This window comes from Zootoca vivipara, chromosome 1 (genome assembly GCF_965207765.1).
Source record: "Zootoca vivipara chromosome 1, rZooViv2.hap1.1, whole genome shotgun sequence".
Taxonomy (NCBI): domain Eukaryota; kingdom Metazoa; phylum Chordata; class Lepidosauria; order Squamata; family Lacertidae; genus Zootoca; species Zootoca vivipara.
In genome coordinates, this window is record NC_142582.1 from 77503968 (window position 1) to 77517724 (window position 13757).

Here is a 13757-nt window from a genome sequence, read left to right on the forward strand (position 1 = left end):
AATGAACAAATACACGATCCTTTCCCCCCTGTAGAAGTTACCGCCCTGGGCTCTCTGAAGCAGCCCTGGACTCTCTGAAGCAAGACAAGGGTTGGAGAGGTAAATAATTCAGTAGATGTACAGCTAAGAGAGTGAGCTGTGGACCAGAAAGGAGGCACCATTGCGGATCCCAGCATCAACGTGGAACTCGTGAGGCGGCTTCGATGACAACCGCGTGGACATCAGAAAGCCGGCCTACCTTACAGGGCTGTTGTAAGTGCCAAGTGCGCAAACATTCTAACCTCTACAAATTATTTCGCGCGTCATCTACACCGTCACTGGGATTTCATTCTAAAGGGCATTAACGTCCCACTGGAAACAAGAGGCATATGAGCTCTTTCTTTCATGATTCACCTGGGGGTGGCGGGAGGTGTTTAGGTTTCAAGGGCTAGGCTACAACGCAGCGTACCTAGAGCAATCCTAGGCGTGTTTACTAGGAGGTACGCCCCCCCCCCCCACAATGCACTCAATGAGGCTCAGGCTGCAATCCTGAGGCCACCTTCACCTGGCCTGGGAGTAACCCCAATTGAACTCAGTGGAGCCTTCTTGGTCATGCGTATTCGGGAGCACAGTACGTACATAAAACGAGCCCAGTGGCCATGGGCATAGCCAGGATTTTGGCTGAGAGGCAGAACTGACGTGATTGGTCAGTTAGTTGAGTATTTCTATTGTTTTACTTGATGGCGGGCAGCAGCTGCCTCCCTGCCACCTCTTGCCCATGCCCATGCCAGTGGCCCATCTAGTCCAGCATCCCGTTCTCACCGTGGTCAACCAGATGCCCGTGGGAAGCCCAGCATTCAGAGGCATACCACCTTCGACGAGTAAATTAAGAGAAATTCATTTTTTTTATTTGTCTGCCTCAGTACCATTCAAGCAAACTGTTGCAATGCGACAATAATAATAATCGATCGTGTTACACACACACACACACACACACACACACACACACACACACACACACACACACTTCTTACTTCTTACTATTCAATAATGATTATTAATTAAGCAATGGGTATTTTTGCTCCCAGGTGATCTTAGGATGGCTCGGGAGGGAGCCCAGGCTCGTCCTTCAGAAGCAACAGGTGGGAGAGTCAGAAGTGTTCTCTGCGATTCTGAATGAATGAACGAATGAATGAATGGACAGCAGACGACAGGCCGCTGCGCTGCGCTGCGCTGCGCTGCGTGGTGTGAGTGAGTGAGTGAGTCAGGCCTTTCTCGCTTCCCGCAGACTTTCCTCCCTTTCACGCTAGCGAGGTTCCCCGCTGGTCCAGCACAGGTGCGAGAGGAGAAAGCGAATTGCCCAGAGCCAGATGACAGCTCACCTAGGTGCGAAAATCGCCGACCTTCGCTAAATCCCAGCACAAAGCGACCCGCTTCCCACCCCTCGCTCAGCCTGACTGCTGTGAGGCTCAGTCTCAGATTTACGTTGTTTTCCTTCATAATTCAGGATCGGTGATTAATACTCTCCAAAATATGCCCATACCCAAAATTATTGGAGTTAAAAATTTTAAATCTCCCAACGCAGATTATTTCTGTTTCTGCTATGAATTTTGTTCGTATTCTTTATATAGGTTTTTAAAAAGCAATTTTGTGTATACCGCTTAGACATTCCAAATATTACGTAGTCTATAAATACCTGATATGAATATATAAATAATGTCCATGCACAAAATGATTCATATATATTTAAAATACCTCAACACAGTTTATTTTTGTTGCTATGATGAATTTTGTTTGTTCTTATTCTTTGTATGGTTTTTTTAAAAGAAAAAATGTGTCTGCAGTTTTGAAATTCTAAATATTAACAGGTAAACACTGTTTGGTTCTCCTTCATTCCCCTTTAATTCCCTGTTTAAAGTGGTGCCCATGCAATTAGCTGTGTTAAGTGGGGATCTGTTAGCATAAGAAGGGATCATGGCCACTAACATGGGCTGTTGTTTCTAAACAGCCAGTGTTGTCTAGTGGTTAGAGCAGGGGTCCCCAGACTTACCGTGCGGCGGGCCGGTGCCCGCCGCGCCGACCGCGCGGCGGGCCAGAGGGCAGGGGAGTGCGCGCGCAGCGGGCCGGAGGCGGGGGAGTGCGCGCCCGTGCGCATGCGCACACGCACACGGGCGGGGGGAAAAACGCCGAAAATCGCTTGTGCGCATGCGTATGGGCCTCCCCCAACCCAGAAGTGCACCAGAAATGACCTCTTCCGGGTCGGGAGAGGCCCATACGCATGCGCACAAAGGATTTTCGGCGATTTTTTGCCGATTTTTTAGATCGTCGCTGCGCCGCGCGCCGTGAGAGCGGGCGGCGGCAGCGGGCGGCGGGGGTCGTCGCGGGCCGGATTGGAAGGCCGATTGGGCCGCATCTGGCCCGGGGGGCGTAGTTTGGGGACCCCTGGGTTAGAGTGTCAGACTAGGACTCGGGTAGACCAGGGTTCCAATCCCCACTTGCCCATGAAGTTGACTGGGTCACCTTGGTTCAGTTGCTGCCTTTCAGCCTAACCTATTGTGGGGATTAAATGAAGAAGCAGAGAGCCATGTCTGCCACTTTGTATAGAAATTTAAAAAACCGTGAAAGCACTAAATCATATATATAGGCAATCAAATATATATTATATATTTCACTGGTACAGTTTCTTCAAGGGATGGACTTCATCAACATCTTCATACACTAAAACTTAACAAGGCTGAAATGCTCACAAACCTTAATGGTTCCTGGTTGGCAGTGAAACGGGGATAACACAAGCTAGCCGCCTGTTGGAGGACAGATGAGGACGCCTGAGAGACTTTAGCACCTTATTACATTGGACTTTTTGCACATTGAACGTTGCACTTCGTGAGCCTTATCCGCCTCTCCAGAGACATTTGCATATGTGTTATGTATTCCATCCCCTCCGGTTGCATATATATATGATTTAGCGCTTTCACGATTTTTGTTATTTCTATACATCCTGTAATATTATTGTGTTGTCTGTTGTTTGTTGCTAAGTCTGCCACTTTGAGCTCCTTGGAGAAAAAGGTGGGATACAAACGCTGTGTGTGTGTGTGTGTGTGTGTGAGTGAGAGAGAGAGAGAGAGAGAGAGAGAGAGAGAATACACACACACACATATATGAATATGACAACAGATCTATCAGTGGTTTTATTGGCCCTGAGGTGGATGCCATCTCTATATGTGGAGAGGCACCCTGTCCTTGGGATGAGCAATAGGAGATGGCTGTGGTTATTGTTTCCTGCCCTTGTGACTTTCAAGGGCAGACCTGGCTTGGGCCAAAGCCTTTGAGTGAGCCCTGGTTGAAAATAAGTCTTGGTTAGAGCTAAAAGGCTAGGGTTTGGGTGGATAGATGGTCCATGTGGAGTTGAGCATGCATTTTTATGATGTGCAGAACCCTGATCAAATCCTTCATAATGTGAATTCATAATATGAATTAGCTTTGGGAAAGGCGAGCTTAAAAGGGGCTTCAGCAGGTTACAGAATTTTGTGAGTACATATTTGTATACTGCTAGTACTGATAGTGTCCTTGTAAAACAGGAGAACTATAAAATTGCAGCTCCCCATTATATGAACATACTATCATGTGTGTTACACCTTTGTGGTGTAACAGAGTGTTGGACTATGACCTGGGACCTGGGAGACCACTCAGCCATAAAGCTCGCTGGGTGACATTGGACTAGTCACTATCTCTCAATCTAACCTACATCACCATCACCATCACCATCACCATCACCACCATCATTTTATAATTTGGGCGGCTCACAGCATACTGTATCATGGACGTACCCAGGATCAAAACTAGGGGGGGCACGCAAATGAGATGCCGCAGAGCATTGTGGGGCAGCACTTTCTGTGCTGTGCTCGCTGTGACTTAAAGGAGTGTGGGGTGAAGTTAGCCCAGGTCCAGGTCCAGGTTTTCCTCGACGGAGGCAGCTTTGCTGCTGCTGCCGTTTCGCTACAGCCGAGCAGTCTGATGCGGAGCACAGCTGGCAGCGTCCCTGCCTGTTGTGCTGCGCTCTCCCTTTTTTGCTTCTAGGGGGCAGCTGCCCCCCTGCCCCAGGCTGGGTACGCCCATGTACTGTATATCGGAACATAATAAAACATCAAACATTTAAAACTTCCCAATACAGGGCTGCCTTCAGGTGTCGTGTAAAGTCAGATAGTGGGTTATTTCCTTGACATCTGAAGGGAGGGCATTCCACAGGGCGGGCGCCACCACCGAGAAGGCCCTCTGCCTGGTTCCCTGTAACATCTCTTCTTGCAGTGAGGGAACCAGAAAAAGACCCTTGGAGGAGGACCTCAGTGTCTGGATCGAACAATGGGGGTGGAGATGCTCCTTCAGGTATACTGGACCGAGGCCGTTTAGGGCTTTAAAGGTCAGCACCAACACTTTGAATTGTGCTCGGAAATGCACTGGGAGCCAATGAAGATCCTTTAGGACCAATGTTATATGGTCCCGGCGGCCACTCCTAGTCACCAGTCTAGCTGCCGTATTCTGGATGAGTTGTAGTTTCTCGGTCACCTTCAAAGGTAACCTCACAGGGTTGTTGTGAGGATAATTTGAGGAGGGGAAAACCATGTACACCAGCTTGAGCTCCTTTGGTGGGGGGGGGGGAATGTGAGATATAAAATGTAATAAACACACACACACACACACACACACACACATCATCATCATCATCATACATAATCCCCATAATTCCCCAAGGGTGTGGGAAGGGACCAGGCCTGAGTCTTTATATTGTTTGCCTGGTATAAGTGCCATGTCGAATATCAGACTGGGAGACTTGAATACACACAGAGCTCCAGGAAGCTCATTAATTAGAGCCCTTCTTTCCTTTGTGGTAAAAAGTTTAAAAGTTTAAAAGTACAAGGTGACTAACTGTGGGATGTAAAACTAGGTGCAGTCAAGTCACAACATTTCCTAGAGTGACCACATGGAGGGACACCTGATCAGGTCAGTAGCTGACTTCCTGTCACTGACCTAGTACAGACTTCCTCTACATGCAAATGAGATGGGTAAGCTGCCAGGTAAATTCACTGGCCAGCGGCCATCTCTCTCTCTCTTTGGATTTTGACTTTAGAGAAGCAACATCTCTAGTGAGGAATGTTCCCTCAAGGCTTCCAGCCTAGAGAGAACAAAAGGGATCCATGGCCCATAAGGCATGGACTCTACCTGTAAATACATTTATCTAAGCTACCCTGCCTTTCTGAGATTGTGTTGCTAACTCAGGATGTCTCATGAGTAAACTCTTTCATACTTTTAAAGAGCATTGTGTCGTGTATTTTCTTTTAAGAGGGATAAAGGGGAAATATCAGGAATATATATATTATTCTAGAGGCTTTAGCAAGCCTGCGCAACTGTTTCGGCTGTGTCTCAAAGGGGAATGTAACTCTGCTAAGTTTGAAGCTTGATAACACAAGCTAGGATAGGATATATTAAACAATATCTCCTCATCCACATCCCTGAACATTCCCACACTAACAACCAGGACAGTATAAAATACAATAAGCAAAAGCAGAAACTGACAGCAGCCCACTATACAAAGTTAACTACTAGAGATATGACAGGGCAGTCAGAGAGTCAAGTATGAACAGCCATAAAAGTCAGGTGGCTCCATCCAGTTTCTAAGGACGAAAAAACCTTCCTAAAGAGAAATGTCTTTGCACTACTTCGACAGAGGCCATGGAGGAAATGGCAAGGCAAGTTTCCCTGGGCAGGGAATTTTAGAGGCTCAGCCACAGACATGGCACTCTCAGTGGCCCTTACTAAGCTGGAAGAGGTGGGACATGGAAACTGAAAAGTCTCCTAGGTTGCATTCAATCTTCCTGGATCCTCTGCACAAACTGTCAAATGTTTGTGTTATTCTCTCTTTGGCTGTCTTGGGGCTCTGGAGTCCTGCCAGTATCTGGTGCTGCCCCTGCTATATTATAACAGAGAGGTGTTTCTCCAATACATATTACATACTGTTGTGTGTTTAAGCAATTCCATTGTTGAAGTAGCCAGGCCAGCTCCTTGGTGATGGTTCTAAATACAGGTCTGGTAGTGAGAAGGACCAAACCAGAGAGGCTTAAATCCAAGGCTGTGGCTATGAGGGAAGCAAGACATTCTTGGGGTGTTAATGCTGTGAGCCCCTCCATTGTACACTCAGGTTGTATATATGTGTAAAGAAACCATATATCATAAAGACACCACAGTCTCTGCTGTCCCTCATTCCAAGGAAATCGAACCTGGAACTCCTGGAATCTCACACTGCTCGGAGATTGATGTGCAACAATATTTTGGCATCTCCATCAAAATGTGTGGAAAAGGACTTGGGAGCTTGATCATCAGAATGAGTATAGTTCATAAAAGTCACAAATTATTCTAGAGCTTTGAGCTTACAGGTTTAGTCTATGCTCCATCTAACTATTCATCACATGCAGACATACAGTGTATCGAATGGGTATACCATCCATCCTCGCACAAACAGGCATTTATCTTCAGTGACAATATTTTGAGTTAACTTATATTGATGATTCACTCCGCTGAATGGATGCTAAATTGGCACAATTTGTAAACTCCGAGACTGAAGGAGCACATTGTCCCACCACCCTTTGATCTGCCTCATTGGGGCGAGCGGGATAAATAGATCAACCTTTCGTTAAGTATATTGTTGGACGGATTCCCCTCCGCCCCGTATTTGTATGTAACTAGGTCAGTGCAAACAAATGGGCCCGTTCCTCGGCTTGCGCCTCCTCGCAGGCCCCTCATCGCACACGCCTCTTTTGATGATTATCATATCAGAAGCCACCAAGCAGCAGCAATCAGTGGAAGAGACTCGACTGCCCAAGCTTTCTCACGTTCACGTCTGGCTGATTCTCTATGTCGGAGGGGTGTGTGTGTGGCTGGGAGAGAGGAGAACCAGCTGGAATGCAGACCAGTATTGGGGGGCCCAGTGGCCAGTGAGTGTCTCTGGGAGACTCCTCACCGGCTAGGCCTCAGGAGGCCACGCCACCTATGAAATGCGCAGGCACATTGAGGCACAGTCTGGCAATCTGAGTTGATGGACACACAAACTCTTTCTTCCTCCCTTTCATGCTACTGCCCTATTTGATCTCTGTGCTTCTTTGTTGCTGCCGTTGTTCACGCCTTGCCCTGATCAAAAACGTATTCCTTCAGATGAGAGTGCGCTGGAATATGTCGGCCAGGGGCAATGGAGTATGGCAAGAGCCAGCCACAATGGGGCATTGAGCAAACAGGCAGCAGTAAGGTGGAGAAAATGTGCTTAGATATACACAAAGCCTTCATGGGACGTTCTCTCCTGCCTCCCCCCCCCAAAATTGTAATGCTTATAGACAACCTCAGCAGCTATTACCTCATTCTCTGCATTGGTGAAACTGAAGATGTGCCTCTGGAAATGACATCAGTTATCAACGCTGTGGAAGACTGGTCTGTCTCAATGGATTTCAAAGCCTTGCCCACAAGTCTAGTGGCTTTAGAAAACACTTTCAGTCTTATTAGGGAAGATGCTACGCTAACGTTCTTCCGCCTATGTGAGATGCAAAGGACTGTGGGAGGTGACTTTCAAGCAATCTTAAATACAGTGGTACCTCGGTTTTCAAATGTAATTCATTCCGGAAGACTGTTCGAGTTCTGAAACTTTCAAGAACCAAAAATGAAATAGCCGACAGCTAGGCCTCACGATCTTGCACTCAGCGGAAGCCGTGTTTCTGGTTTGCCTTCTGAGGTGTGTTTGAAAACCGAAGCATTTACCTCTGGGTTTACGGCATTCGAAAACCGAAATGTTCGTCAACGGAGACGTTCGAAAACTGAGGCACCACTACAGTATATTATTGATGATGCCAAAGTTTTTGAAAATATTTACAGTCTTATTAGGGAGGATGCTACTCTAATGTTCTTCTGCCTATGTGAGGTGCAAAGGACTGTGGGAGGTGACTTTCAAGCAATATTATTAAATATTATTAATGACGCCAAAGCAAGTTAAAGTAAATATTCTGAATGAGGCCAAAGTAAGGCACAGCCAACCAACACAGGTTTGAAGTACTGGACCATGGTGGAGCCGAATCCTAAGTGCACACTCAAAAATAAGTCCAATTGACTTAGAAAGAATACATAGGGTCACTTGAAACCATACAGTTTGATTGAAGTGACTCTCACTGAGTTCAATGGGGTTTACTCCCAGGTAAGTGCACAAGGTTGAATCTGAAGTCAGGAAAGTCAGCTGACATGACCATCCTGGGGTTCTCTGTGATGCAGTCTCTAGATCTCTCATCTATGTTCATCCTACTTTCAGTGTGAACTATGTTCAAGATCTTGTTTTTAAAAAGTTGGTGTGGGCGCTGGCCTAGGTACATGGGTGGTGGTGTAGAGAGGTAGAAATGAAGGGTTTCCACAGTGAGCTTTTCATTAGATCAGTTTGAACATATTCACTCAATTGCTATCAGTCAACCTACTCCAAAGAGGGAGTTTGTGAAAAGGTACATAATTGTTTAGGCAAGGAATAGCATGACAGAGCAACATGGAGAGGCCAGCTAAGCTGCAACCATTCTCTGCGTTAAGTGGTCTGTGTTTGTCCTTGTTTTGTGGCTACTTTTGTGTATTCTATATTGCCATTGTCAAAACACCTTCCAGCCTACATTTCTGTTGTAAGAAGTTAAGAAAACTAAAAGCCTTTTAATTAAAAATGTGTTTATGTTTTTGGATTCTGTTGTGTGTGTGTCTGTGTGTATGTATGTATGTATGTATGTATGTATGTATGTATGTATGTATGTATCCCTATGTGAATGTATGTATGTACACACACACACACACACACCACCACCACCACCACCACCACCAATTTATAGCTTATTGTACAGTAAAAACAAAAATGGTGAGTTCCCAATGATGGCCAAAGAAAAGGCAACAGATATCAATAACTCTTGTTCTTCAAACAGGAAGTAAAGTGGTTCCTGCTTTTCTTGACCTTGAAAGAAGGTTCAGATTTCTCCTCTTCTGGGATATCTAAAGATGCAGTAAGGAGGCTCCTACTATTCTTTAAAAAAAAGTAAGCAAAGTGATGGGTACTATTGGTGCACAACATCTGTTTATGTGAATGTAAAAGGTAAAGGTAAAGGGACCCCTGACCATTAGGTCCAGTCGTGACCGACTCTGGGCTTGCGCGCTCATCTCGCATTATTGGCCGAGGGAGCCGGCGTATAGCTTCCAGGTCATGTGGCCAGCATGACAAAGCCACTTCTGGCGAACCAGAGCAGCACACGGAAACGCCGTTTACCTTCCTGCTGTAGCGGTTCCTATTTATCTACTTGCATTTTGACGTGCTTTCGAACTGCTAGGTTGGCAGGAGCTGGGACCGAGCAACAGGAGCTCATACCGTCACAGGGATTCGAACCACCGACCTTCTGATCAGCAAGCCCTAGGCTCAGTGGTTTAATCCACAGCACCACCTGGGTCCCTATGTGAATGTACTCTTCTACTATTCCTAAAGCACTTCAGGAAAATGTTGCTGGGCAATATGAATTAAGGCTTTTGAATTAATTGTTGGTTGGTTTTGGCCTGAAAAAGTGACCTGTGATGTTTTAAAGTTTGTTCCTCTTCGTTATGGGCACAATCCTCTGGGATGTTCCATTCATGGTTTTCCTAGACAATGTCAGTGCTTCAACAGGCAAACTCCCAGTGGATTGTTCTCTCAGTCAGTTTGGTTCTCTGAAAACAAAATGCTCTTCAGATCTCCTTTGTTATTGTTTTATTGAAATGGGGGTGGGGTGGGGATCTTCCAGACCCGCATTTTATGACATACACTGTCAGAAGTGTTGTTAGGGAAAAGGAGCATCTACCCACATCTTTTTCTACCTGGGGAGCAGGATCTGGGTTACTGGGTAGGATAGTAATTTGGCAAAATAAACTGAGATGACTACAGATTACTTGGAGATTAATAAATGGAAGTAATCGAAGGGGGATTGAATTGATTTGGAGTAGGATCTATTGGTAAATTAATGAGGTTAAGCCATTCATTCATTCAATTTCTTACCCACTCTTCACCATAAAGTCCCAGGGTGGGTTAACAGCAATTTAAAAACACAATATTAAAAACAAATTAAGGCAAATTACAGTTGCAAGATTAGGACAAGTCTTAAAATATCTATATCTCAGGTGTCAAAGGCCAGGGTAAAGAGACATGACTTCAGCATAGAATGGTAGCTACATAATGAAGGTGCCAGACTTTGTGGGGAGGGGATTCCACAATTTAGGAGCCTTCATTTTGAACTCTTGGGGGTGATAAAATTACCAAGAGGGTGCTCTTTGCTGATCTTAACACCCAAGAGGGTCTGATGAGAAGGAGGCATTGTTTCAGATATTCAGGGTTAAAGTCATTTAGGGCTTCAAACCTAAAGCACCTTGAATTGGGTCCAAAAATGAACTGTCAATCAGTGCAACAGCTTTAAAACAGGGATTACAGTATATGAGTTCTAAGCAACTCCAGCCAAGAATCTGGTTACTGCACTTTAGACCTTTGGAAGTTTCCAAGTCATCTTAGAGTGCATTGCAACAGTCCAGTCTGGAAGTTGCCAATACTGTAGCTAGTGAATTAAAGAGGAACTGATTTAGGATAAGATACAAAGTAAGTGAAGAATTTATCTTGTGTGATTTGGATGGGAAATCAATTGGTTCTCAGTTTCTTTGACATCTAAGTTATAAATGTGTGTTTGTGTGCACATTTGGGTCTATGGGTCTACACCCCAAATCTTTTACATATCTAGCAATGCACCATGTCTATGAATAAGGAAATTGAAATATACTCGGAGTTGAGAGTGAATTTCATGCTCTTTATTCAGCTCATAGTCATCAAGGAGAAGAAGTGAAGAATGGCTCTTTTCCCAAAACCATCTGCTTATATACATTATTTACACAATGGGCCTTGCGTGATTGGCTACTTCAGGGCTACACCTGTGGGCCAATCAGGTTGTGGATTGACTTCTGCCAGCCGCCTGATTGGCTGCTCCTACAGGCCAATCAGGTTGCAGATTCACTTCTGCCAGCCGCCTGATTGGCTGCTCCTGCAGGCCAATCAGGTTGTGGATTCACTTCCACCTGGAGTTGGATTGGGTAGCTCCTGCGGACCAATCAGACTGCTGATTCTGAATCCTATTGTTCTAGGATTCAGCTCAGTACATAACAGAAATGTTTCATAAAATGCTAGTCTGGTGGACAGATTTTTGCCCCTCCCCTGGGTTTTGTGGTGTGTTCTGTTCAACAACTCTTTACAATAGCTCATTACCATATTCCATTAAAAATGTGCTAGGGCCTCTTATCATTGTCACTGATCCTTTTTTAATTTCTCATGCTTTTTTCAAAATTAATGTACTATTTCTGAATGAAAATATGCATTCTGCTTTCTTGCCAGCCTATGAAATGTATTCTGAGAGCCAGTGTGGTGTAGTGGTTAAGAGCGGTAGACTCGTAATCTGGGGAACCAGGTTCGCGTCTCCGCTCCTCCACATGCAGCTGCTGGGTGACCTTGTGACTTCTTTGAAGTCTCTCAGCCCCACCCACCTCACAGGGTGTCTGTTGTGGGGGAGGAAGGGAAAGGAGATTGTTAGCCGCTTTGAGACTCCTTTGGGTAGTGATAAAGCGGGATATCAAATCCAAACTCCTCCTCCTCCTCCTCCTCCTCCTCCTCCTCCTCCTCCTCCTCCTCCTCCTCTTCTCTTGCTGATCTTTTACACCAAGAAAGAAAAAGAATGTTGTTGTTAGTGTTGTGGGAAACAGTAATAAAAGTTAGCTCGGTGAGTTTTCTTTTTATTATTACTCTTAATATTTCATGAATTGACCTTACAGTACAGCATCAGTTCCTTATAGAAGTGGCATTCTCCACATGGGGTGACCTCTGTTTTATGATTCATCATCATATACTTACGCAGCAACCTCATTGTTGTAATCAAATGACGCGTCTTGCTGAGTTTTAAAAAACCTTCACCTTATAGCTTAACGTAAAATCTGTCTCTACACATACAGAGATAACCATGGAAATCATAACCATCTTGAACAGTACCAATAACTAAATATAGATATTGAAATATACTCGGAGTCGAGAGTGAATTTCATGCTCTTTATTCAGCTCATATTCATCAAGGAGAAGAAGAGAAGACGAATGGCTCTTTTCCCAAAACCATCTGCTTATATACATTATTTACACAATGGGCCTTGCGTGATTGGCTACTTCAGGGCTACACCTGTGGGCCAATTATATTGTGGATTGACTTCTGCCTGCAGCCTGATTGGCTGCTCCTACAGGCCAATCAGGTAGCAGATTCACTTCTGCCAGCCGCCTGATTGGCTGCTCCAGCAGGCCAATCAGGTTGCGGATTCACTTCCACCTGGAGTTGGATTGGGTAGCTCCCGCTGATTCTGAATCCTATTGTTCTAGGATTCAGCTCAGTACATAACACCCCTCCCCTCTAAGTTCCAGTCCTGCCCGGGAAGTTGCATTCGTAGTCACCAAGGTCTGCTGGCCGCCTCCGTGTGCGTTGTGGCCTGGGGTGTTCCTTGGTCAGGGGTTCTGGTTCTGGCTCGTGTTCCGAGGCTGCTGGCTGTGCCGGGGCTGTCTGGTCTGGCGCCACTGAACCACTAGGTTGTGACTCTGGTTCCGGTGTCCTTCCAGCCTCGGGGCGCCCCTCTGTGCCTACTGCTTCTGCTTCCCCTGCCCACCCCTCTCGCTCTACAGGCCTCACTGCCCTGCTGTCCCCTTGGGACCCCTCTGTCCCGCTCTCCTCCCGGGTTCCTCCTGGGAATCGTCGCCGTAGCTGGTCGCAGTGGCGGCGCCAACATTGCCCCCCTTCCGTTAGTACCTCGTACGACACGGGACCGGTCACCTTGGTGACTGTGGCGGATACCCATGCTGGGCCTGCCCCAAAATTCTTTGCATACACTGGGTCCTGGGCCACAAATGTCCGGGGGTTCCTGCCTTTCCCCACCACTACCTCATCCTGAGCTCTGTCGGGGTGAAGTCGGTCCAGTCTAGTTGCAAGGCGCCGGCCCATGAGTAGTTCAGCTGGGCTCCGGCCCGTCGTTGTGCTTGGGGTGCTGTGCTGTGCTAGAAGAAATGCGGCAAGGCGGTATTCCCAGTCCCCTTGTGTTATGCGGCGGAGGCTGTCCTTGGTGGTCCGCACCATGCGCTCCGCTTGGCCATTGGTGGCAGGGTGGAATGGTGCTGAGCGGATGTGGCGGATGGCGTTCTGCGCTGTGAAGGTCTGGAACTCCTCTGACGTGAATGCGGTTCCATTGTCTGAGACGAGGGTGTCAGGGAGCCCGTGGGTTGCAAACAGCTTACGTAGTACCCGGATGGCTGCCGCCGTAGAAGTGGACGGTACCAGTGCGACCTCCAGCCATTTGGTGTAGGAATCCACCACTATGAAGAATGTTTTTCCCTGGAAGGGGCCAGCGAAGTCCACGTGCAAGCGTGACCATGGATGTCGGGCGGACTCCCAGGGCTGGACTGGGGCCCTTGGGGGATCCGGGCGGGATTCTTGGCAGGTCTGGCAGTGTTGGACCCAGGCCTCTATCTCTCTGTCAATCCCCGGCCACCACACATAACTCCTGGCAAGGGCCTTCATCCTCACTACCCCTGGGTGTGTCTCGTGTAGGGCTGTGAGGACCCTTTTGCGGAGGGGCTGGGGAACAACAACCCTGCTTCCCCATAACAGGCACCCCTTGTGGGCCGACAGTTCATGTTT